Raw genomic sequence first — 11,094 nt, forward strand, 5'->3', positions numbered from 1 at the left:
AGTAGGTGATGTAATGACCAGGATGATAGGACAAAGTGACCTCTCAGCAAGTTCGTGGTGATACCAAACTGGGGGGAGTGGTTCATACACTGGAGGGCAGGGCTGCTACTCAGATGGACCTAGTCAGACTGGAAAAAGGAGCTGTTAGGGACCACAGGAGGTTCAGCAAAGCAAAAGCAAGGCCCTGCATCTGAGTTGGCATTATGCCATGCAGTAGGACAGGATGGGAACTGAGTGACTAGAGAGCAGCTTTGTAGAAAAGGAGCTGGGGGATTGTGGTGAACGAGCTGAATGTGGGTCAACAGTGTGCTCCTGCAGCAAATGTGTTCCACTCCATATTGGGCCAAGTACAACTGGTAGGGGTGGAGGGAAGCGATTCTTCCCCTCTGTTTGACGCTTGTAAGACTGTATCTGGAGTTGTGCATCTTGTTCTAAGAAAGACATTGACATACTAAAGCAAGGTTAGTGAAGGCCACTGAGCTGTTCAAGGGGCTGCAGCTCATGACATACCAGAAGGAGCTAAGGGAGTTGGGTTCACTCAGGTTTAAAGGTGATGATGGTGAGGGCATGTCACACTGTTGTCTGCCACTTCCTAATGGAAGGGTGTAGAAAAGATGGAGCCAGATTCTTCCCAGAGGTGCATTAGAGGCAATGACCACAAGTTACAACATAGGAAATTCAATATAAGGAACAATTTTTGGTTTTGTTTTTGTTTTTGGTTTTTTTTTTTTTACAAAGGATGATCAAATACTGCTTGCCCAGAGAGTATTTGCAAACTCCATCCTTTGAGATATTCATAACTCAGACAGGGTCCAGAGAAACCTACTTTAATAGGACCAGCCTGAAGCAGAAAGCTGGACCACAGATTTGCAAAAGTCCTTTAGCACCTCCAGGATTCTATGATTTTGTGACGGGATAGCAGATCGTTTCAAACTAGTAGTTCAACCCTGCCAGGGAAAGAGACTTCAATACCACTTTTCCTTTTGCCTAAAGGTTTTCATGAAATGATGCCCTGCAGGCAGGGAAGGCAGTAGGCCTGTTCTACTGCAATAACAAATTAATTGATAATTATTTTTTCCATGTATCACCAACTAACCTATGCAAATGAACAGGTGAAATCATTTGTACTGAATTCAAAGACAACTGAGACTTTGCCTACTTTTGTTATCTAGACAGCTTTGTCATAAACAGAAGCAGTGCCGGTTTCATAAAGAAATACTTTCCTGCATTTTTAACTCGCTCTTCTGAAATTCCATGGACACTTGGCAGAGGATAACCCCCCCTAATTTATGTGTCTATGAAAGGTAAGGTGAGTGGAACTTAGCCCTTGTCTCTTCCAGGCTGATCAGCTCAAGAGATTATCTTTCAACAGCTTTAATGCCATCCAGACTGCTTTGGGAACTGGGAAGTTACTGAATGTATCATTAAGAATGATGAATAGTAATTGACCCAGAGAACTGTCAGCAGTAACATCAGGAGTTGCTGTACCTGCAGTAAATCAGACACTTCCAATTCAGTCACAAGATGTAATAGTCATTTGTTGAGGAGTATGCACAGAGTGTGAGTGCACAACATGCAGCTCAATGTTCAGTAAAACATTTGCTTAGCTATTGTTTTGCCACTTGCTGCTGTTTTTATTTCCAGTGAGAAGCAAGGACTCTCATCTCAATAGAAGGTAAGAATTTAAATGCATTCTCAAATCTGGGCCACCATGACAAACATATTATTAAGTTTTCTATATAGGCCTATTTTTCCCTGCATTTGGAAGGCAACAGATACCATGGGTACTATATTTAGAATAATTTATGTATCCTGTCATTATAATAAAAACTTAAGCTTATGCTTCTTTACAGTATCAATTACTGGCTTAAGAATACTTTTTCTTAAAACTAAGAAAGAGTTTATAGTTCTGTAGGTTTTATATTCCCTGAAAAAGTGATCAGTTATGGACAAGAGGAGACATATTTGGACACTTATGAGCAGAAGACTTGTAGACTTACTGTCAGAAAAAGCTGAGAAAATAGTTGAGTCTGAAGGGAGCTCCTGAAGCGAAGTCCCATTACCTTGTAAATATGACAGTGCTCAGGGAAGATGATGATACTTAACTCTTACAGAGTCTTCGAAGACGTACAGAAATGTTGCATAATTTCCGTTGTACAAATTGAAAACTAGGACACCGTTGGGTTTAGCAATCTTAAGCCTTGGTTGTTCTTTTTTGTATTATTTTAATACAACAAAGGTGACCTGATCTAAATACCTAAATTGCTTCCTTGGTTTAAAATAAACCAAAATCCTAATGGTGATACTGTATTTACTGAATTTTGTAGAGTCATATAGAAAAACTTGTCAGCAGGCCCTGTAACTAAGTTCCTACCATCCCAAACACACAGAGGGGCTGCATGCTTTAAAATAACATGTATGAAGACTCTTATGTATAAATGAGAAAAAAGTTTTAACTGCATATAAGATGTCATCATAAAATACATCAAATGCCATGAATTACTCCACTTGTTCTAGCAGCAATGAACTGTCCTCTTTCCATTTATTATGCAGAGTAAGAGAATTTGCTATCCGGTGTGTAACAGACATCAGGATGTACAAGATGGCAAGAAAAAACAGGGGAGCAAAGAATCAGTCATAGTAAAGCTTTAAAAAGAATAGTTTTCTCTTCAGCTATTAGGTGTGAATTCTGCTAAATGAATTTAAATTCTTGAAAGCGCTTATCCTAAATATAAATGGCATCAAGTCATAAGTAATCTCAAGAACCAGCAGTCAAAAGGTGGCTAGTGACAAAGTAGTTAATTCTTCTGAGGCCCTCTTTGTTAACTTCTGTTTTCAAGTGTATGTTGTAGCTTTCACTACTTGGCCTTTCAAAGTCCGCAGAAATACACAGACATGTTCCCTAATAGTCACTCTGCAGTGATCATCAAACTCTTTCAGTTGGCAAGTACTAAATATATTTTTACCTTTTTATGGCGTAGAACTTAGCGCGTTCTAATTGTTTCTCAGTTACTTTACTTTAGTATTTTCATTTAAAATATGTTGAATAGTAGAAATCTTGTCTAGCTTTGTTTTGTGACTATGGCACCCCAAAAATAGGAATAATGGTGTTGCATACAGAATTTTATGCTGACCATATTCAGATTAAAATAAACAGGTTATGTATACCTGACATTTCTATTTCACAGAGCAAACCAGTGCTGCATATACAGAGCATTCTTAATTTTATGCGTGCTCTGCATGCAAGATCTGCATACTTAAACTTAATGGTGATATTGATATTGCTGTGAGAATTCTAACCCTTTAATTTCCTAATTCTGTTCGGAATTCTTTAATGCCACATTAATGTTTTAATGTTGCTCTAGTTATTTAATCTCTCAGAAAGAAGAAAAGATAAACCCTTATTAGTTTATGCACCAAATAATCCCTAGGAAGGATTTGCCAGGAACAGATAATCTTTGCTTGTTTTCAAGGCTTATTTAGAATGGAGGGTAAAGGGGAGGCATGCCTAAACTTAATTACATAAGCAATTCTAATTAATATTTATTCTGTAAAAGACTACACTGAATTTTTGTTTAGATTTGTTCTTTCTGATAGTCACCAAAGAAAATACCTGTATTGTATTTATTTTAAAAACCAAAAGTCAATGCTATACATCACTCTTTCAAATGTATGAATCAAGGATAACAGCATGTTGAGATGCTGCTAGAAGCTTATTTTCTTCACTTCCAATCAAATAGTATTTTTCATTTATTACTTTTTGTTGAAGCAACAAATAGTTTGCTTGTGGATATGTGCAATTGTGTTTTGCATGTGCCTGCAATGAACTAGAATTAAAATGTAAAGCAAAACAGTTCTCTGTAATGACTTCATCCCTGAACCTAGGGAAGGGCATGAATCTTCCTTTGGACAGAAAGGAACCACTAAATAATATAAGCACTAGAGGATCACTGACTTTTGTGGGAAAAGAAGTATTTTGTACCATAGCATGTATACTGTATCCCCCCCTTCAGTTTTCTGTAAGCTGCATAATTAGCAGATTACCCCACAACTGGAAGGACTGGAATTAGGTGGGTCCTTTTATGATCATTATGATTGCAAGTAGAAGGAAGAGGAGGAGCTGCAGCAGTCCTAATTTTACTTGAAATACTGGATTTGGGAACTCAGGTGAGAACACAAAACACCACAATCTCTTATAGAAGGGTTGCCATTGAAGCAAGTTTAACTGCTTACTAGTAGGCTGCTGCTTTCAATTTTTTTGTTTGAAATTTGGTTTTCATCTCTTTGTTCTGGCCTCTGCCCATCATCCTTTTTTCTTCGGCTTCTTAAGTCACTTGTCATTTATTGTCATATATGAGTTGAACGTCATTTTGTCTGATTTGTGTGCCATAGGTCCTGAAATTTCTTGTACCAGCCCAAGTAATTTCTCTTTGAGCAAGGCATATCTTCTGTCTGCTTAAAGCATATAATTAAATTTGGAGTCACACAGTTTTAGAAGATAAGGAACTTCCTGTTCTGTTAACAGAAGAACGTTTTGTAAGGGGCCCATGGCTGGAGAAAAACTGAATCAAAAGTAGGCACCAGAAGTAGAGATGGCCTAGTTATGAGAGGGTTTGTTTAAAACTCATTGACTTACAGTAAGATGGGACTATGCATACCTGAAGTGGGTCGTATTTTTATAGTAAAAATAAAATTTAATAAAGACAACCGTTTTTCCTCAGCAAGAAAAAGGTGGTTTATTCATTAAAATATTTGTTAGAGATAATAATTTGAGAGAGCCTTAGGGAAAAGGAAGGTATTGGAAATAAATTCAATACTAAAATGTTTCAACTCACAGCCAGAGAAACTTTAGTCTTGACAAAACATAAATTAAATGCCAATGATATTTACTACAGGTTAGGTTCTGTCCTCAGTTAAAACAGTATGTTCCTACTATCTAATGCCTGAGATTCAGCATTTTACAGAAGAAAGTACATTTTTATGTAAACAAACCATCACTGCAACATCTGGTCAGGCTCAAAAACCAAAGCTCAATTTTACAAATTTAAATCATGAGGCCCAGGATAACTGAGACTTTATACAAAATCAGTGGGAAGGCAGAGATGTAAACTTGGAAGAGCCTAGCTGCTTGTGTAATTTTCTGTGCTTTGAAGTGTGCTAGCGCTGCTTACTCCATCAAGAATAATCATGCTGTAGTTTGAAAGAGAGGCTGACATGCCCAAACAATATGTATACAGAAAAACCCTCAGAAGGTAGGCAGTGGGTTTTTTTAAAATAGCTTCTAACAATGACTTAACATAATTACACATGCCCTAGACTGAGGTCTGGAAGAACATCCTGCCAATTTTAAGCTTCCTTTTGTAAACAGCCACTGGGTGAGGTGCCACGTTTTAGAGTACAGCATCCAAGTTAAAACCCCAACCATCTAAAGTTTGGTTTGAGTCTTACAGCATACAAGCTCAAAACTCAAATTTGGTGAAAGTACAAGTGGTCGGAAACTCAAAAATGGCTTTACAAAACAGATTAAAAGAGTATGAAATAAATGAAAAGTTGATTAGTGCAAAGGCATGAGAAATGGCTGGACTCTGCCCGTTGTAGAAACCTGGTAATGACAGTACAATTCTGTTGCAATTCCAATTGTTTCCATTCCTCCATCACTTCAGGTATCCTATATCCTGCCTTGTAAGACCCATGTGGGCTAAGATTGTTCTGAAAAGTCGTGCTGCTCCACCAGTGCCATTATTTGCAATGGCTACTGTGAACTGCTGATTCACCTGGGTTCTCTTCCATACTTCAGAACTAGAACTCTGTGAAACTAGGTGAATTGTCTTAGTCCACTGTTATGGAACTCTTATCGCTTCTGAAATTGCATATATTTATAGGAGTAATTCATATATACCTAGATGCTTACAATGCAGCAGAAGTTATGTCAGCACTACTAAACTAGGCAGCGGTATAAAGTTTATACTTGCTTCCCCAAATTCTTGAGCATTACCCATATTGGGGAATACTGACTCTTTCAGATAAGAAGCAAATGTGCCAACCTTGTTTTTCCAGATAGAAATTTCTGGGTGTTTATGTCAGGATTCACAGACTCATAGAATGCTTTGGGTTGGAAGGGGCCTTAAAGATCATCTAGTTCCAACACCCCTGCCGTAGGCAGGAACACCTTCCACTGGGTCAGGCTGCTCAAAGCCTCATACGAAGCATTCTCATGCTTTTCAGCTCCACTTCCATGATTTCCTGGAAGAGCACATTGCAGGGGGAGGAATTTCTGTTTTGGCTACATGGATATAGTTGAGCAAGGCAGAGAGACATTTTGACCTAAGGCTGCAGGTAAGTAGAGACAGTGACAATGCGTTAATAGTTTTCAGGATGTGAGAGATACAGTTTAGAGGCTTTGAAGATATTTAACCTACTTAGCTCACCTATGAAAAGTATAATCCGATTGCCATCTTACAGAGGTTTGTAAGCACCTACTCTTTCTGTTGAAATTGTGAAATGAATTAAGAGCGTTTCTTATTCAGCGACAGAGAAAGAACCATACGCCAGCAACGCTGTAGCCTGTGATCTGTCGTTGATCCCTGCTTGTTTATGCAAAGGTTGCCTGCAAAACTCCCTTCAGAGACATCACTGCTAGTAAGAGCAATCTAAGTGGCAAAGTGTGTGTCTATGTTAGCATTTTGGTTTGGCTTAGAAGTGAGCTAAATTGATTGTCCCTATGTACTGTGCTTTGATTCATTTTACAGAGTCATCTCAGAGCGTGTGACCTGGATTCCTTTGGGGTGAAATGAAACAGGAAGGTGTGCTCCAACCACTATATTCAAGCCATGTGTTCAGACTAAAGTTATTCCAAAGTAAAGCCCCTGAAATGTTCATTGGTGCTGGGGATTTGACATCCACACAACTTTTGCTCTACAAATCGTCTTCTCTTGAACAGATCTGCTTGCTAAAGTTGATGTGGCGAGTACGTGCAAAGACAGCAGAGTCAGCATGCACCTTGCTCAGTAATGCTCCTGGGCCTCTCTTGGACAGCTCTTACTAAATGTACATTTCTAGAATTTGCACTAGTTTGGCTTTAACATTATTAAGAGATTGAGACTTTTTAGATCAGGGCAAAGCTGAAAAAAAGTTTTTTGCTATTCTGGCAGGGAACCCTCCCTGGGTAGAGAGGTATTCTTCAGTTCTGCCTGGATTATTTGCTAAAACACCATTCTTTAAATGAGTTAGATTAAAAGCCACTGTTCCCCCCACATCTTGTTGAGGGGCAGATTTAAACCTCATATGTGACCTGTGATAGACACGAGATCAATTCACTTTATCTATATTCCATCTTTTCAGTTACATTAGAATTCTCTAGCATTAAACATCTCTTGTAGTTAACCTCTAAACATAAAGCCAAGCAAATAAGGACATGAGATGAAAAATCAAGATACTGAACCTAATGAAAATGCTTAGCTCTAAAGTACGGCTACAACAAGCATTATACGTTGAATACACCACTTCCTGAGATTCATGCTGAGTGGATTGCAGTGCCATTCTATGTCTTGCAAAGGAAGTAATCAGGCACACCTTAACATTGTTCAATTAACCAGCGCAGCCATAGTTATAGAAAATGATAAAATTAAGACCTGATGTCTTATGATAATAGGTTAGCTAGTTACAACAGTGATGTAAATGTGATATTAGCAAACAGGTCAGAAAACAGGTGTAATTTTCCTCAGCTTAATCTCCAATGCCTGTTTATAATGTACAAAGGAATAAGACTAGTATAAACAAAATGCAACAGAATAATTTGATAAATTAAGTGGGCATACGTTGCTACATTTGAACCTTCTTTACCACAATAAATAAAAAGGTTATTTCTAAAGGGTAGAAGTTCTGATAGTCCTTTCTTTAGGGAAACTGTAAAGACTACCATAATATTAACAAAATGAAAATTAAAAGCTTCTCAGAAAGAAGACAGTTGACGAATGAATACCTCTGTGATGTGCTTTCCTTGAATTCCTGGTGTATCTTGATCTATATAAATCAGTATATAATTTTTCAAGTACCTTTTGCACTCTTGGCAAGTACTTAGCTCACTGGACATGAAGAGAGGTGCCATGTGAACTGCCCACAGGACTGTCTAAACTTATTATTATCCTGGCCAAAATTACCTGTCATCAGTTGGAATAGATCAGATATTAAATCAAGAACTGAAGCAATGTACATATGATTCCTCTTGCAATACAGAGACATTTGTCTGATCACAAGAAATTTTGAAAATGTGTGACTCCCTGAGGAAAACGGTAAAGCACCTTAAAGATTTACAGATTTTGAGGGTATGCAGTGTCAAGGCTTACTAAGCTGGAAACTGAAGTTAATCTACTGAGAGCTTAGAGGGCAGAACATTTATTTATATGGCTCTCAAATTCATTTACTCTTTAGTATTTCTTGTCTGAATTAATACAAAACGCCCTACATCTTCCATTTAATTTTTAAATCAAACTTTCAGAGCTCTCTGTGGCTCTGCAAATGAATATTGAGTTTGATAGACCATAACAAGTTTTATTGGCATATTCTTACATACTTTGGACAACTAACACTTAGGAAGGATATCTTAGCTAGACACCTTGATTTGTAATGATAAAGAAATTAACTATAGCATTTTTGAGACAGTGTGTTTGAAGAGTGGGTTTGGATGGTTGCTCTAGACACACTTTCTGGTATGACTTCATGTGGTTCCAGTTTTGCCACTCTTCCTGTTTAAATGTGACAACATCAGGAGACAGCCTAACCCATGTGGCTCCTTTTTTGTTTTTCTTCCCTTGCCAAAGTGAGGTGGTGCATTTTGATTTGTTTCGAAACGTACTAAAAGAGGTCTGAGTAACTTAGGTACCTTAGGGAGCAAAGCTAACTGGGAGAAAAAAAAACTATCCATCTCCCACCTGCTCATCATAACCTTACTATTCTTAAGAAAAGGTTAAAAGCAGAGACTGGCACTTCTCCTGCCTCCTTTTTTTTTTTTTTTTTTTAGAAGAGCTCTAACAGATCACGCATTTTGAAAAAGGGTTCTCTTCTCTGTTCACATCCTCATTAGACCAGTCATCCATAACTTTGTCACACTGCTACATATTCTACTTGTGATTATCCTCAGAGGCTATTCAAAGGCTAATGCTCAGGATGGTGGCTGTCATTACCAGGTTTCAAGTAGCCTCTCTTGAGATATTTGGTTTTGGTGTGCTAAAATATTGCAATGTAATTGCTTGACTTTTTTGTTAATTCTAGACATCCTTTATAATTTTGAACCTTTCAACCTAAAAGAATTGTTACCTTGCTAGTTTTTGCTGGATTCAGGTCAGATGTAAAGTTGTAGTTGTCCAGTAGGATTTGGCTCCGACAAGCCGTGGCCTTGCCACCACCGCAGGAGTGGGACTTCGGCCCTCTGCTGGACTGTGGGGTCAGTACTCCGCTGCTGTGGAAGGCAAAAGGTTCATCTTCAAGTTAGTAACATAAACTATAAGTTCTGGTGAAGCATTACAGAATGACTGTTTACTAGCTTTTATGTTTCGCTGCAGATTATGATTGAGATATGGGAACAAAACCAAGATACTCTATTGTATACTAATACTTAATTTTTATCTCAAGGATATGACTGATGGATTTCTACGCTAACTCCTATGCAAAACCCCGTGTTTCACTGGCTTAAACAATTTCCAACACATAAAGAAATACACTTAAAAAACGCACTTGTCTTCCACTCATCCAAAACTATCATTAACATCTACATAATCCTCCTGCCTGATCAGTGAGCACATAATAAATATGGGTTCCAAAGCAATTTACTTTATAACATTTGAATTATAAAAATCAGACTGGTTATGTTTTGTTTCCAAATATTTCTTAAGAGTTTAAAAGAACCTTTGCTTGTTCTGATTTATAAGCTTACTGTAGGGAAAAAAGTGGTTAAAAAGCTGGCCATGTTTTTGAACCAGGAGCTGCATAAATGCCTTAATTTCCATTTTCTGTCAGTGCCAAGTGTTCCTTAGCTCAAAATATAATTTTACTTGATGTAATTTACAAGGGGTTTTTAAAATGTAAATACTCAATCATAAATATTTATTTATCATAACAGCAACAGGAACACATCTACTTTTAAAGCAGTGAAAATGACGGAATATGTATTTTCTTCTGCCTTAGGTTGGGATGTCATCCAGAGGGACCTGGACGGACTGGAAAAGTGGGCCTGTGTGAACCTCATGAGGTTCAACAAGGCCGAGTGCAAAGTCCTACACCTGAGTTGGGGCAATCCCCCATTTCAGTACACAATAGGGGATGATGTGATTGAGAGCTGCCCTGCAGAGAAGGACTTAGGGGTGCTGCTCGATGAGAAGCTTGCCATGAGCCGGCACTGTGCACTCGCAGCCCAGAAGACCAACCATATCCTGGGCTGCATGAAAAGAAGCGGAGCCAGCCCCTCTATTCCTCTCTTGTGAGACCTCATCTGGAATACTGTGTCCAGTTCTGGAATCCTCAACATAAGAAGGATATGGAGCTGTTTGAACAGGTCCAGAGGAGGCTATGAAGACAATCAGAGGGCTGGAGCACATTCCATATGAGGACAGGCTGAGGTGGGTTTGTTCAGCCTGGAGAAGGCTCTGAGATCTTATAGCGATCTTCCAGCACCTGAAGGGGCTACAATAAAGCTGGAGAGGGACTGTTTGCAAAGGCTTGTGGTGATGGGACTGAGGGGCAATGGGTATAAGCTGGAGAAGGGCAGATTTACACTGGACATAAGGAGGAATTTCCTCACGCTGAGGGCGGTGAGGCCCTGGCCCAGGCTGCCCAGGGAAGCTGTGGCTGCCCCATCCCTGGAGGGGTTCCAGGCCAGGTTGGATGGGCCTTGGAGCCCCGGATCCAGTGGGAGGTGTCCCTGCCCGTGGCAGGGGGCGGCGCTGGATGGTCTTTAGGGTCTCTTCCAATCCGAACTATTCTATGATTCTATAGTAGCTACTGTTTAAGTACAATTGCGCGTTCCTCGGGCTGCAGCCCCGCCGGATCCGAAGAGCCTCGGGCGCAGCAGGCCTGGCGGGTCCCACGAGCCGGCGGGCT

At 39.3% G+C, this 11,094-nt stretch overlaps 1 long non-coding RNA gene across 1 annotated transcript; it reads left to right on the plus strand.

Annotated features, from left to right (window-relative positions):
- Positions 1-216: 216 nt before the first annotated feature.
- On the plus strand, positions 217-10,988 carry LOC128853714 (uncharacterized). Its single transcript, XR_008452427.1, has 3 exons — positions 217-6,967; positions 9,631-9,674; positions 10,183-10,988. It is a non-coding gene; the product is annotated as an uncharacterized LOC128853714 (long non-coding RNA).
- The last annotated feature ends 106 nt before the right edge of the window (positions 10,989-11,094 follow it).

Source organism: Cuculus canorus, chromosome 15 (genome assembly GCF_017976375.1).
Source record: "Cuculus canorus isolate bCucCan1 chromosome 15, bCucCan1.pri, whole genome shotgun sequence".
Taxonomy (NCBI): Eukaryota; Metazoa; Chordata; class Aves; order Cuculiformes; family Cuculidae; genus Cuculus; species Cuculus canorus.